Source organism: Schistocerca serialis, chromosome 1, assembly GCF_023864345.2.
Source record: "Schistocerca serialis cubense isolate TAMUIC-IGC-003099 chromosome 1, iqSchSeri2.2, whole genome shotgun sequence".
Taxonomy (NCBI): Eukaryota; Metazoa; Arthropoda; class Insecta; order Orthoptera; family Acrididae; genus Schistocerca; species Schistocerca serialis.
In genome coordinates this window covers 67,408,656-67,418,281 of record NC_064638.1, presented here as the reverse complement: position 1 = coordinate 67,418,281, position 9,626 = coordinate 67,408,656, and the positions used below count along the sequence as shown (strand labels likewise).

The following is a 9,626-nucleotide window of genomic DNA, read 5'->3' as shown; positions in this document are numbered from 1 at the left end:
GACAAACGATGGGATAAGTGTTAATCTTACAGAGCAGTATGTAGAAAATTGAAATAAATATCATGCTGGTACTTGTGGTGCCGATTTTGACAGACAGTTTTGCGACTTATTTATTATAATCTTATTGATTAGTAGCGCGATGTCGACAATTATTAATTACAGTAAATATAGTTCGCCTCTATCACTACATCCAATATTAAGGGGGCCGACTTGGAGCAGGAGAGGCACCACAGAACATTTTAATTTCCACTGTCTATACTTTTACAAGTAAATTCATAAAACTTTCTCAGTATGACCAGGAATGATTCAGGATTCACACTCGTAGCAGCGGAAGTTCAAAAACATAACAAAATAGTTTTTTTACATGTGAAATTTCATCATTTCACCACTTACTATTGGCTGCATTTGTTGCTATAGGTACACTTTTCTTCATAAGTAAGAGAGACTGTTCGATGAATTTTGCACAGCATACAAACCATACTTACAGGTGTCTGAAACTCTAGAATCTATTTAATATATGAAAAAATGAATGAGCTGTTACGTTTTAAAACTTTATGTTTGGAAAAAATCAAATTTTGTAGTTAATTATCTCAATTTTTACCACAGTTTTTAATAGATTTGGAAAATTCTAGTGTTTCATACACCTGTGACAATGGTTTGTATGCCATGCAAAATTCATCAAAGAATATCTCTTACTAGTGAAGAAAAATGAACCTATAGCTACAAGTGCAGCCAATAGTAAGTGAAAAAATGATGAAATTTCATATCTAAAAAAAATTTATTTTGTTATATTTTTGCACTTCCACTGCTACGAGTGTGAATCCTGAATCCTTCCTGGTCATGTTGACAATGTTTTATGAATTTATTTTTAAAAGTATAGAAAGTAGAAAATAGAATATCCTGTGGTGCCTCTCCTGCTCCAAGTCGGCCCGTTTGACGTCCTACCCCCCTTAATGGCTATGTAGTTTTGAGAGATTAATTCTCCATCTTCTGAAAGCAGTAGCCTTTAATAAAGGACACTGAAACAGAGGTAAGCTGCATTTACTGTTCTTTATTTATTGTTTCCGAGTTATATATTGCAAAAGTGAAATCGCTTGCAAGAGTAAAGTTGGATAGGTAAATAGAAGGCATGGACTACAGTGTGCGGCACGTCGGAAGACGTCTCTGCGTAGGAGGGCGGAGAGAGAAAGCGCGCGCACGCGATACGGAAACAGAGGGGTTGAGATTTGCTTACGCATGACAACAGAGAGACGCAAACATTTCTCATGTTGTCAAGCTTTACAACGTGTGGCTGTAGACAACAATAAAATTGCACCGCCGTTGGACTATGGTCAAACGCCTGTCTGGATTAGAGCATTTGTCGCCATACAACATTGTTCACTGCAAGTTATCCAGAGAAAGACTAAGTCGAGCTTAATACCCGCATATACTCCGCAACTTGGCACAAAAATTTGTTCGTGCAGCTTATCAGTATGACCCTACCAATATTGTTTTTTTTTTCGAATCAAAGGAACTTCAGCTGTAGTCCTCGTTCCTTAGGGTCTGCCCACAAGCAAATCAGGTTACTGACTATGGAGGCCAGCACGACGCGACTTACAAGCATTGCGAAAAATATCGGCATGTTATGTAATGAAGCAGCACGGATAGCAAGAGACAGGTCACTTCAGTGCGGCCAATGCCGACTCACTACACGGGAGGGAAAGGGGGGGGGGGGGGCGGCGCTGCAGGTGTACACTTGACTGCTCCGCAATCTTTCTCAAACAATCTTAAACAGACTATTCGATGAAAATGATATTTTAAAATCCTGTAGCCACTTATGTTAATTTTGTGGTGAACTGCTTCTCTTTCCATAAATAGCCATAGCATCCCGTCTTCAGGCCACAAATGGTCCATCGGGACCATCCGATCGCCGTGTCATCCTCAGAGGGGACACGGTTAGGAGGGGCGTGGGGTCAGCACACCGCTCTCCCGGTCGTTATGATGGGATTCTTGACCGAAGCCGCTACTATTCGGTCGCGTAGCTCCTCAACTGGCACCACGAGGCGGAGTGCACCCCGAAAAATGGCAACAGTGCACGGAGGCCCGGATGGTCACCCATCCAAGTGCCGGCCACGCCCGACAGCGCTTAACTTCGGTGATCTGACGGGAACCGGTGTATCCACTGCGGCAAGGCCGTTGCCATTAATAGCCAGACTTATTGCGATATTTTTAAATTATGTAACCCACCACACAAAATTCGATTCATTGAACAGGAGGCGCTATGAATTTATGTTTGGTGTACTTTCGAACTTAGATTGCTGGTGTATATACAGGGTGTCCCAGCTATCTTGTCCACCAAAAATATCTCTGGAACAATAACAGCAATTGGAAAACGACTTTCACCCATATCAATGTAGGGCTGGGGCCCATGAATGTACATATTTGGAAACATTCTAAAACGAAAGCATATGTGTTTTTTAACACAAACTTATGTTTTTTTAAATGGACCTCCTATATTTTTTCTGCAGCAATCCATAGCATGACAAAGCACATACACAACGGCGTTGATTGCATCGCAATATTCCCATTACATCCCGAGATATTAAAACGCGAAGTTGACGCTTGAAACACCCGACATGCGCTGCTAGCGCACGTCCTGAGGCTCAGGCGTGAACCCCATGCTGCCCGTAATAGCGATGTGATTGACATGCGTAATCACACTTCCATACTTCCAAACTTATCAATAGGTCCGAAACAAATAATACGGTCTGCTGCCATCCTGCATTAACGTCGTACATTGCAGCAGGTATTTATCCCATAGGCTATGGGTGATGCGGTTCTGTAACATATCTGTGTACCGCAACATTAGTCACAAAGTAACGGATTAACGATAAGCGAAGTTAACTTTGTGACTAACGTTGCGGTATACAGATATGTTACAGAACCGCATCACCCCTAGCCTATGGGATAAATACCTGCTGCAATGTACGACGTTAATGCAGGATGGCAGCAGACCGTATTATTCGTTTCGGACCTCTTGATAAGTATGGAGGTGTGATTACACATGTCAATCACATCGCGATTAGGGGCAGCATGGGGTTCACGCCTGAGCCTCAGGACGTGCGCTAGCAGCGCATGTCGGGTGTTTCAAGCGTCAACTTCGCGTCTTAGTATCTCGGGATGTAATGGGAATATTGCGATGCAATCAACGCCATTGTGTATGTGCTTTGTCATGCTATGGATTGCTGCAGAAAAAATATAGGAGGTCTATTTAAAAAAACATAAGTTTGTGTTAAAAAACACATATGCTTTCGTTTTAGAAGGTTTCCAAATATGTACATTCATGGGCCTCAGCCCTATATTGATATGGGTGAAAGTCGTTTTCCAATAGCTGTTATTGTTCCAGAGATATTTTGGGTGGACAAGATAGCTGGGACACCCTGTATAACATATCTAATACAACAACTTTTTTTTAAAAGTTGGATAAGATCTCTGTCTATCTCCAATCTTGAGAAAATAAATTGTATGTAACGCTCTTACTTCCACCCACCCACAAACTAATCACGCTACTGAAACAAGTTTGTGGCAAATGATAACATTCAGAGGGAGAGTATTCTGAAAATGGTTAACATGTGCAGTTATCTCATCATCTGCGATATGCAAGTAACTACATATTCCTGCTGTGGGCCGGCCGGAGTGGCCGAGCGGTTCTAGGCGCTTCAAATGGTTCAAATGGCTCTGAGCACTATGGGACTTAACATCTGTGGTCATCAGTCCCCTAGAATTTAGAACTACCCAAACCTAACTAACCAAAGGACATCACACACATCCATGCCCGAGGCAGGATTCGAACCTGCGACCGTAGCGGTCACGCGGTTCCAGACTGTAGCGCCTAGAACCGCACGGCCACACCGGCCGGCTCTAGGCGCTTCAGCCTGAAACCGCGCGACCGCTACGGTCGCTGGTTCGAATCCTGCCTCGGGCATGGATGTGTGTGATGTCCTTAGGTTAGTTAGGTTTGGGTAGTTCTAAGTTCTAGGGGACTGATGACCACAGATGTTAAGTCCCATAGTGCTCAGAGCCATTTTTGAACCTGCTGTGGAACAATGTAATTTCTTAAGTGCCATCGACAGCTGGTGAAATGAGATTTGGTGTGGGTTTGCAACAACAAAAGTGAAGAAATTAAATGTCCCCATTTATATGTAGAACGAACTTGTTCATACGTTTTCATAACTATTTTGTCCTCACTTGTTCGTTTCATAATACACTGTTCCAGGATTACATTGCAGTTGCAGCTGCATTAGCATGTTAGTGAGGTAAAGCATGTGCAAAAAGTCCACTGTATTTCGCAAAAGAAACAAAATTCAACACAGAAGCAAGAGAACTGTAGGCGATAGTAAAAACTCGTCACAGATGACATCTCTCTGAGGTAAAAAGATTAAGAAATATGAGAAAAATAAATCGCCACCTCTCCTGAAATTTCTGCTGAGTCCTTACCCTAACGTACTTTAATAATGGCGCATCACAATAACTATGACCATTACCGGAAAGATTCACCATGATGCTGTCATATGCGTCTGTAAGATGCGAAAGAATCAATTTTTTTTATCGAACAGTTTCTTCAGAATTGTTTGAGAAAGACTGAAGAGCATGTGAGTGGAACACTTGGTTGGCAGGTTAACCAATGTTCTCTGTGTGCACCTGTAGGCACACGTAACTGAACTTGTCCGCGCAGGAAGTCAGCAAGCGTGTGTTCTCACACCAAGTACAAAATCGCAAATTAATCGTTCAGTATCAGGTAACAATGTAGTTGTCTTTGATTACTGACGCTTCATTTAGGTAGTGAACACTATTGTACTCATAATTCCGCTATTTTTTACAACAGAACAGGCATAGTTTCTCATCTAAGAGTAAAATTTACCCTTCACTGATGAGCACTAATGTTGAAAGAAAGTAATCAACAAAGTTCAGTATGTAGCGCAGCTGTGACGCAAGTTTCAAATTTGCAGTTTTTTTGTTGTATGTAGAATAGACAGGCTGGCAAAAAGTAAGATTTGGACGAATCTACGTACCTAATACCCGATCCTCGAAAATAATCTTGTTAAAGGCCTCGGAAATTGCAAAGACCTCACATATGCCACAGACAGAATTCCGTGAGAGTACTGGTTGGTGCCTCAGGTTTATATCGATGAAGTAAAGAGTAATTATAATTAGGGCTTCAGTTACAAACCGCTGTAAAAAAGGAGACGCTGCTCAAACTGAAATAAAATTTGAACATAATATTGTCGAAGAAGGGGAAACGTTATTTAAACAAAAAAGTTTAAGTAAAATTTTCACACTAGATGGCGCTGTACGCGTAATAACGTAAATTGATGTGGCGGCAAATGACAGATGAATTGCAATACGATGGCTCTAGTCCGAGCTGCACACTAATTCGACTGTACTGCACGAGTTTGACATTAAAAAAAATGTGGCACTGTTAATTAGGAAAGCCCATCACCCGTGGCAAGATCGTACAGCGTCGGATGGCAAAAACGCCAAAAAACGCATAAAAAGCAACCATAAAATCAGTTTCTAATTGACGTGAGACTGAAGTAAGATACGTTCAAGATGTTGTTCACTTAGGGTTGCCATCTGTCCCGATATATCGGGATCGTGACCGTTATGGATGTTCTTGTCACGACATCCCAACAACACCTAGTTTTGTCATGGCTTTGCAAAATGTTGTTATGAGCTTGGCTCTGTTACTGAAGTAGCGCCATCTGTTAGCGCAGCATGTAAATGTGGTCTCAGATAATTTTATTTAATAATTAATTTGATTTAGGAAGTTGAGTAACAGACAATGCCTTTCTATACCATTGAATTTGATTACTTGGGCTATTTTCTTAATAATTGATTGGATGATACTATCTGAAACCGCAGATTGGGTGATGATTGAAATCATAGTCGAGTCCATATCACGTCGTGTTACGGCACTTCTGCGAGCTCACGAGAGCCCTACACGATGTTAGGCAGGTGTACCAGTTTCTTCTCCCCCCCCCCCCCCCCTCTTCCAGACGCCCATCAACCATGGACCTTGTCGTTGGTGGGGAGGCTTGCGTGCATCAGCGATACAGATAGCTGTCCGTAGGTGCAACCACAATGGAGGGGTATCTGTTGAGAGGTCAGACAGACGTGTGGTTCCTGAAGAGGGGCAGCAGCCTTTTCAGTTGATGCAGGGGCAACAGTCTGGATGATTGACTGATCTGGCCTTGTAACACTGACCCGCATTTAGTATGAGGGCGCCACAGTGGAACACGTGGTTGCAGCGGCCAATAGCGGCGTCCCCGATCGCGTACTTAAGCGCCTGCCTGTCGCTCAGCCTGCGTTGTGTCCCTCCCTCTCTCCATCTCCACACCCTCCATCTCCTTTCCCAACACAACTTCCTCCGTCTACCCCTCCCGGATGATGAGCTTCGCCCTGACATCTACCCTTCCTACCAACTCTAACCCCCTCTTCCTGCCTCCTCCTCAGGGCTCCCTCTCCTCCCCCTCCCTCCTTCTGAGCGGATTTCCCCTCCTACTCCCCCTCCATCTCTTGTGCCTTCTTTCAGTGTCTCTGCGCTCCCTACTGCCCTGTCTTCCCTTTTCCTCTCCCGCCCCATGTGTCTCCTGCCTCTTCGTGAACCCACAGTTGTCCCTCCTCTCTTCATCCCGCCGCTTCCCCAGCTGCCCCATGCTCTCCCCTCCTTTTCCATCCTCTCTGACCTTTCCCTCGGCAGGTCCCACCTGGTAGTTTTATTCTTCGTCGTGTGTGCTCCATGTGGGTTTTGCGTGTGTTGTTTCGGAGTGTTTTTAATACTGTGGCCAACTTTTAACCTGTGCATGAGCATCCAGTGTCTTCTCTGTGTTTTAAGAATCGCCAACTGTGTTTTTTTTAACTTTCTGGTGACTTTTTTAACTGTCCCCCATGAACGTCTACATGTCCATGTCTTTTTACCTCCATTTTCTCCTCTTACTCTGTTTTATGTTCCACTTTTTTATCTCCTTATGTATGTATTATTTTATTATTGTTTTAGTTGTCGTGTCACTCGGCTGAAGAGCGGCGGATTGTGCTGCTGACAGCCCTCTCCTGCCCATATGGGACGTCAGAGGGCGGGCAGTGGGGCGCCTTCGTGCGCTTTACCCACTACTCAACCCTTCATCGACACTTCCTCCACGCCACGGCCTCACCATGTATCTGTCCCTTGTCCGGCCGGTACTGGAATACGCGGCCGTGGTGTGGGGTAACGCGGCAGCGACGCACATTGCGACGCTCCAACGCGTGCAAAGTAGGGCGCTGCGATTTGCGCTCCACAAGCCGCCTCGATGCCCGACGAGGCTGCTACACGAGGAAGCAGGCATCCCTTTCCTACGGGGGATCGCTTCCGGCAAATCGCCAGAGTGTTCTACAGCAATGCAGAAATATCTGGCAGCCGCCTGATTCGTGGTCTGGGCCAACAGGTCCACCACAGGCCAACAACACGTTGGCCCGACCTACTGCGAGAGTAGTCTTCTCTTGCAACCCGATATAGAAACAAAGGGCGTCACAATCAACGACACCCAGTGAGGACAGCTCAACACGTTAGGTCCCACTGCACCCCAAAGAGGTCAACGCAGGAGCAGCAGCTCCGCTGCTTGAACTGCCCACACACCTGGCACATATAGCCAGAGTTTTAGAGCAATCAATCAGCCTGCCAGTCTAACCTCGCGTGCGTATCAGGACATATCGCTTCGCATTAGGCAGCGTATTGACTTTCGTGTTTTCATTACGAGTGGACGTGTTTGTCTTGTTTGCTTCGTGACTCTGTTGTCTCTTCTTGTTGTGTCGTAAGGTATTTGTTTTTCTATTGCCGCCCACAACGCCAATGTGACCTTGAGGGCTGATGAAAGAAACCGACTACTGACTTGCATGGAGTTTTATAAATACGGAAAAGGGAAAAAAGACTTGTTGAAAATTGTGACATCTGCGGAAAAATGTGGTGTACCAAATACTCCTGCCGCACCTAATTCCGTTTAATTGTGTTCTAAACAGTAAGTAATTATATTTAAAAAAAATTTCACTTCATTTCTACACCCCCGTGTCAGAGTGTCCCCACGACGTCCCAGCTAGATGTGGCAACCCTATGTTCATCGTTTTCTACCATAAGATGAAATCGAGAAACAGCATATTCCACAACAGGTCGGAAGTGTCTCAGAGGTCACGATCAGAATGCGTTACACAACGCGTGTCTTCAGTTCAGCTACTTCTGTAATTTCAGCACTGAACACAGCATCTTTCAGATAAAAACCAGAAGTCTCACAGATTAAAATCGGCTGATCTGGAAGGCCAAGCTGTGGGAAAATGTCGGCTGATAATTCTAGCACTTCGAAAATGCTTCAATAGCAGCTGCTTCACTGGCTGTACAATGTGCAAAGGAGAGCCATCTTGCACTAAAGTGGTCACACACACACACACACATACACACACATCGACCCTGTTGAAGTGTTGAAATGAGAGTGGTGCGCTAAAGTCTCTCATAATGTGTACCAGTGACGGTACAGTAACAGGACTCGAGGACTCATCTTCTCGAAAAATTATGCTCTAAGATAAATGACACCGTTAACCAGCAACACACGATTACCTTTCAGAATGAAGCGGTACCGTTGATGTGCAAGCGGAGTTTTCGTTGCACGTATTCTGCAATTCTGTGCACTGATATATCCTTGGAGATGGGAATGGGCTTCGTCTGTCCACAGAATGTTCCATGGCTATTCATTGACTACTTTCACGGAAGCAAGAAATTCTAGAGCAAACATTCTTCTCACTCTCAGGTGAGCATGAAACAACTCCTGAACATGTGTAATTTTGTATGGATACCAAGCAGGATGATTCGTAGAAGTTTATGCACTGTGTACTCACAGGCATATCCAAAGTTCGGGCAATCCCCCGAGCAATGCATGATTGCATATCAACGCTCGAGCCCTCCTGAAATGCTGTGGCCACATCCTCTACTAACCTCAGACCAATTGTTTTCCTCTCTCTGTCACACTAATCTGCAAAAGAACCTGTCTTTTCGATTTTTCTAATAATTTTCTCCAGACCCTTGGTAGACATCGGAACAATGCCGTTTCTCGTACCCTGAGTGTTCGGAACTTCTGCATAGCTACTGGCGCACAGTCACCATTCTTGTAAAATGGTTTTACCAGCAGCACGTGATATTGCATTGAGACAACCGTGCCGAGAGTCTCTTGTTTCCACAACGTTTCCCCCTCCTTCGATAATATTCCTTTCAAATTTAACGTCATTGTCAGCAATGACTCCTTTTTTACAGCGTTTTGAAACTGGTACTTCAGTTATAATCACCTCGCGCTTCACGAGCAGAAAGACTACCAAGTAACTCTTCTACTTTAAGAGGCATTTAATCTAAATGCTGCATCGACACTCTACTGAAGTCTAAAGCGTTATCAGTACCATGTTGTTAGCAGTTACTGCAAAGGGAGGGAAGCTGCTACCCTCCCCCTTACACCCCCCCCCCCCCCTCTCCCACCCGTTTCATGTAAGTCTGAAACGTAAACTTTGTCAAGAAAAAACTAAAGGCTTAGTGATTAGTTGCTAAGAAAAAGGCTACACGAGAACACAATTAACTG

General features: G+C 44.3%; 1 pseudogene; it reads right to left on the bottom strand.

The window, feature by feature from the left end:
- Positions 1-2,062: 2,062 nt before the first annotated feature.
- On the bottom strand, positions 2,063-2,180 carry LOC126426692 (5S ribosomal RNA; annotated as a pseudogene).
- Between the last annotated feature and the right edge of the window lie 7,446 nt (positions 2,181-9,626).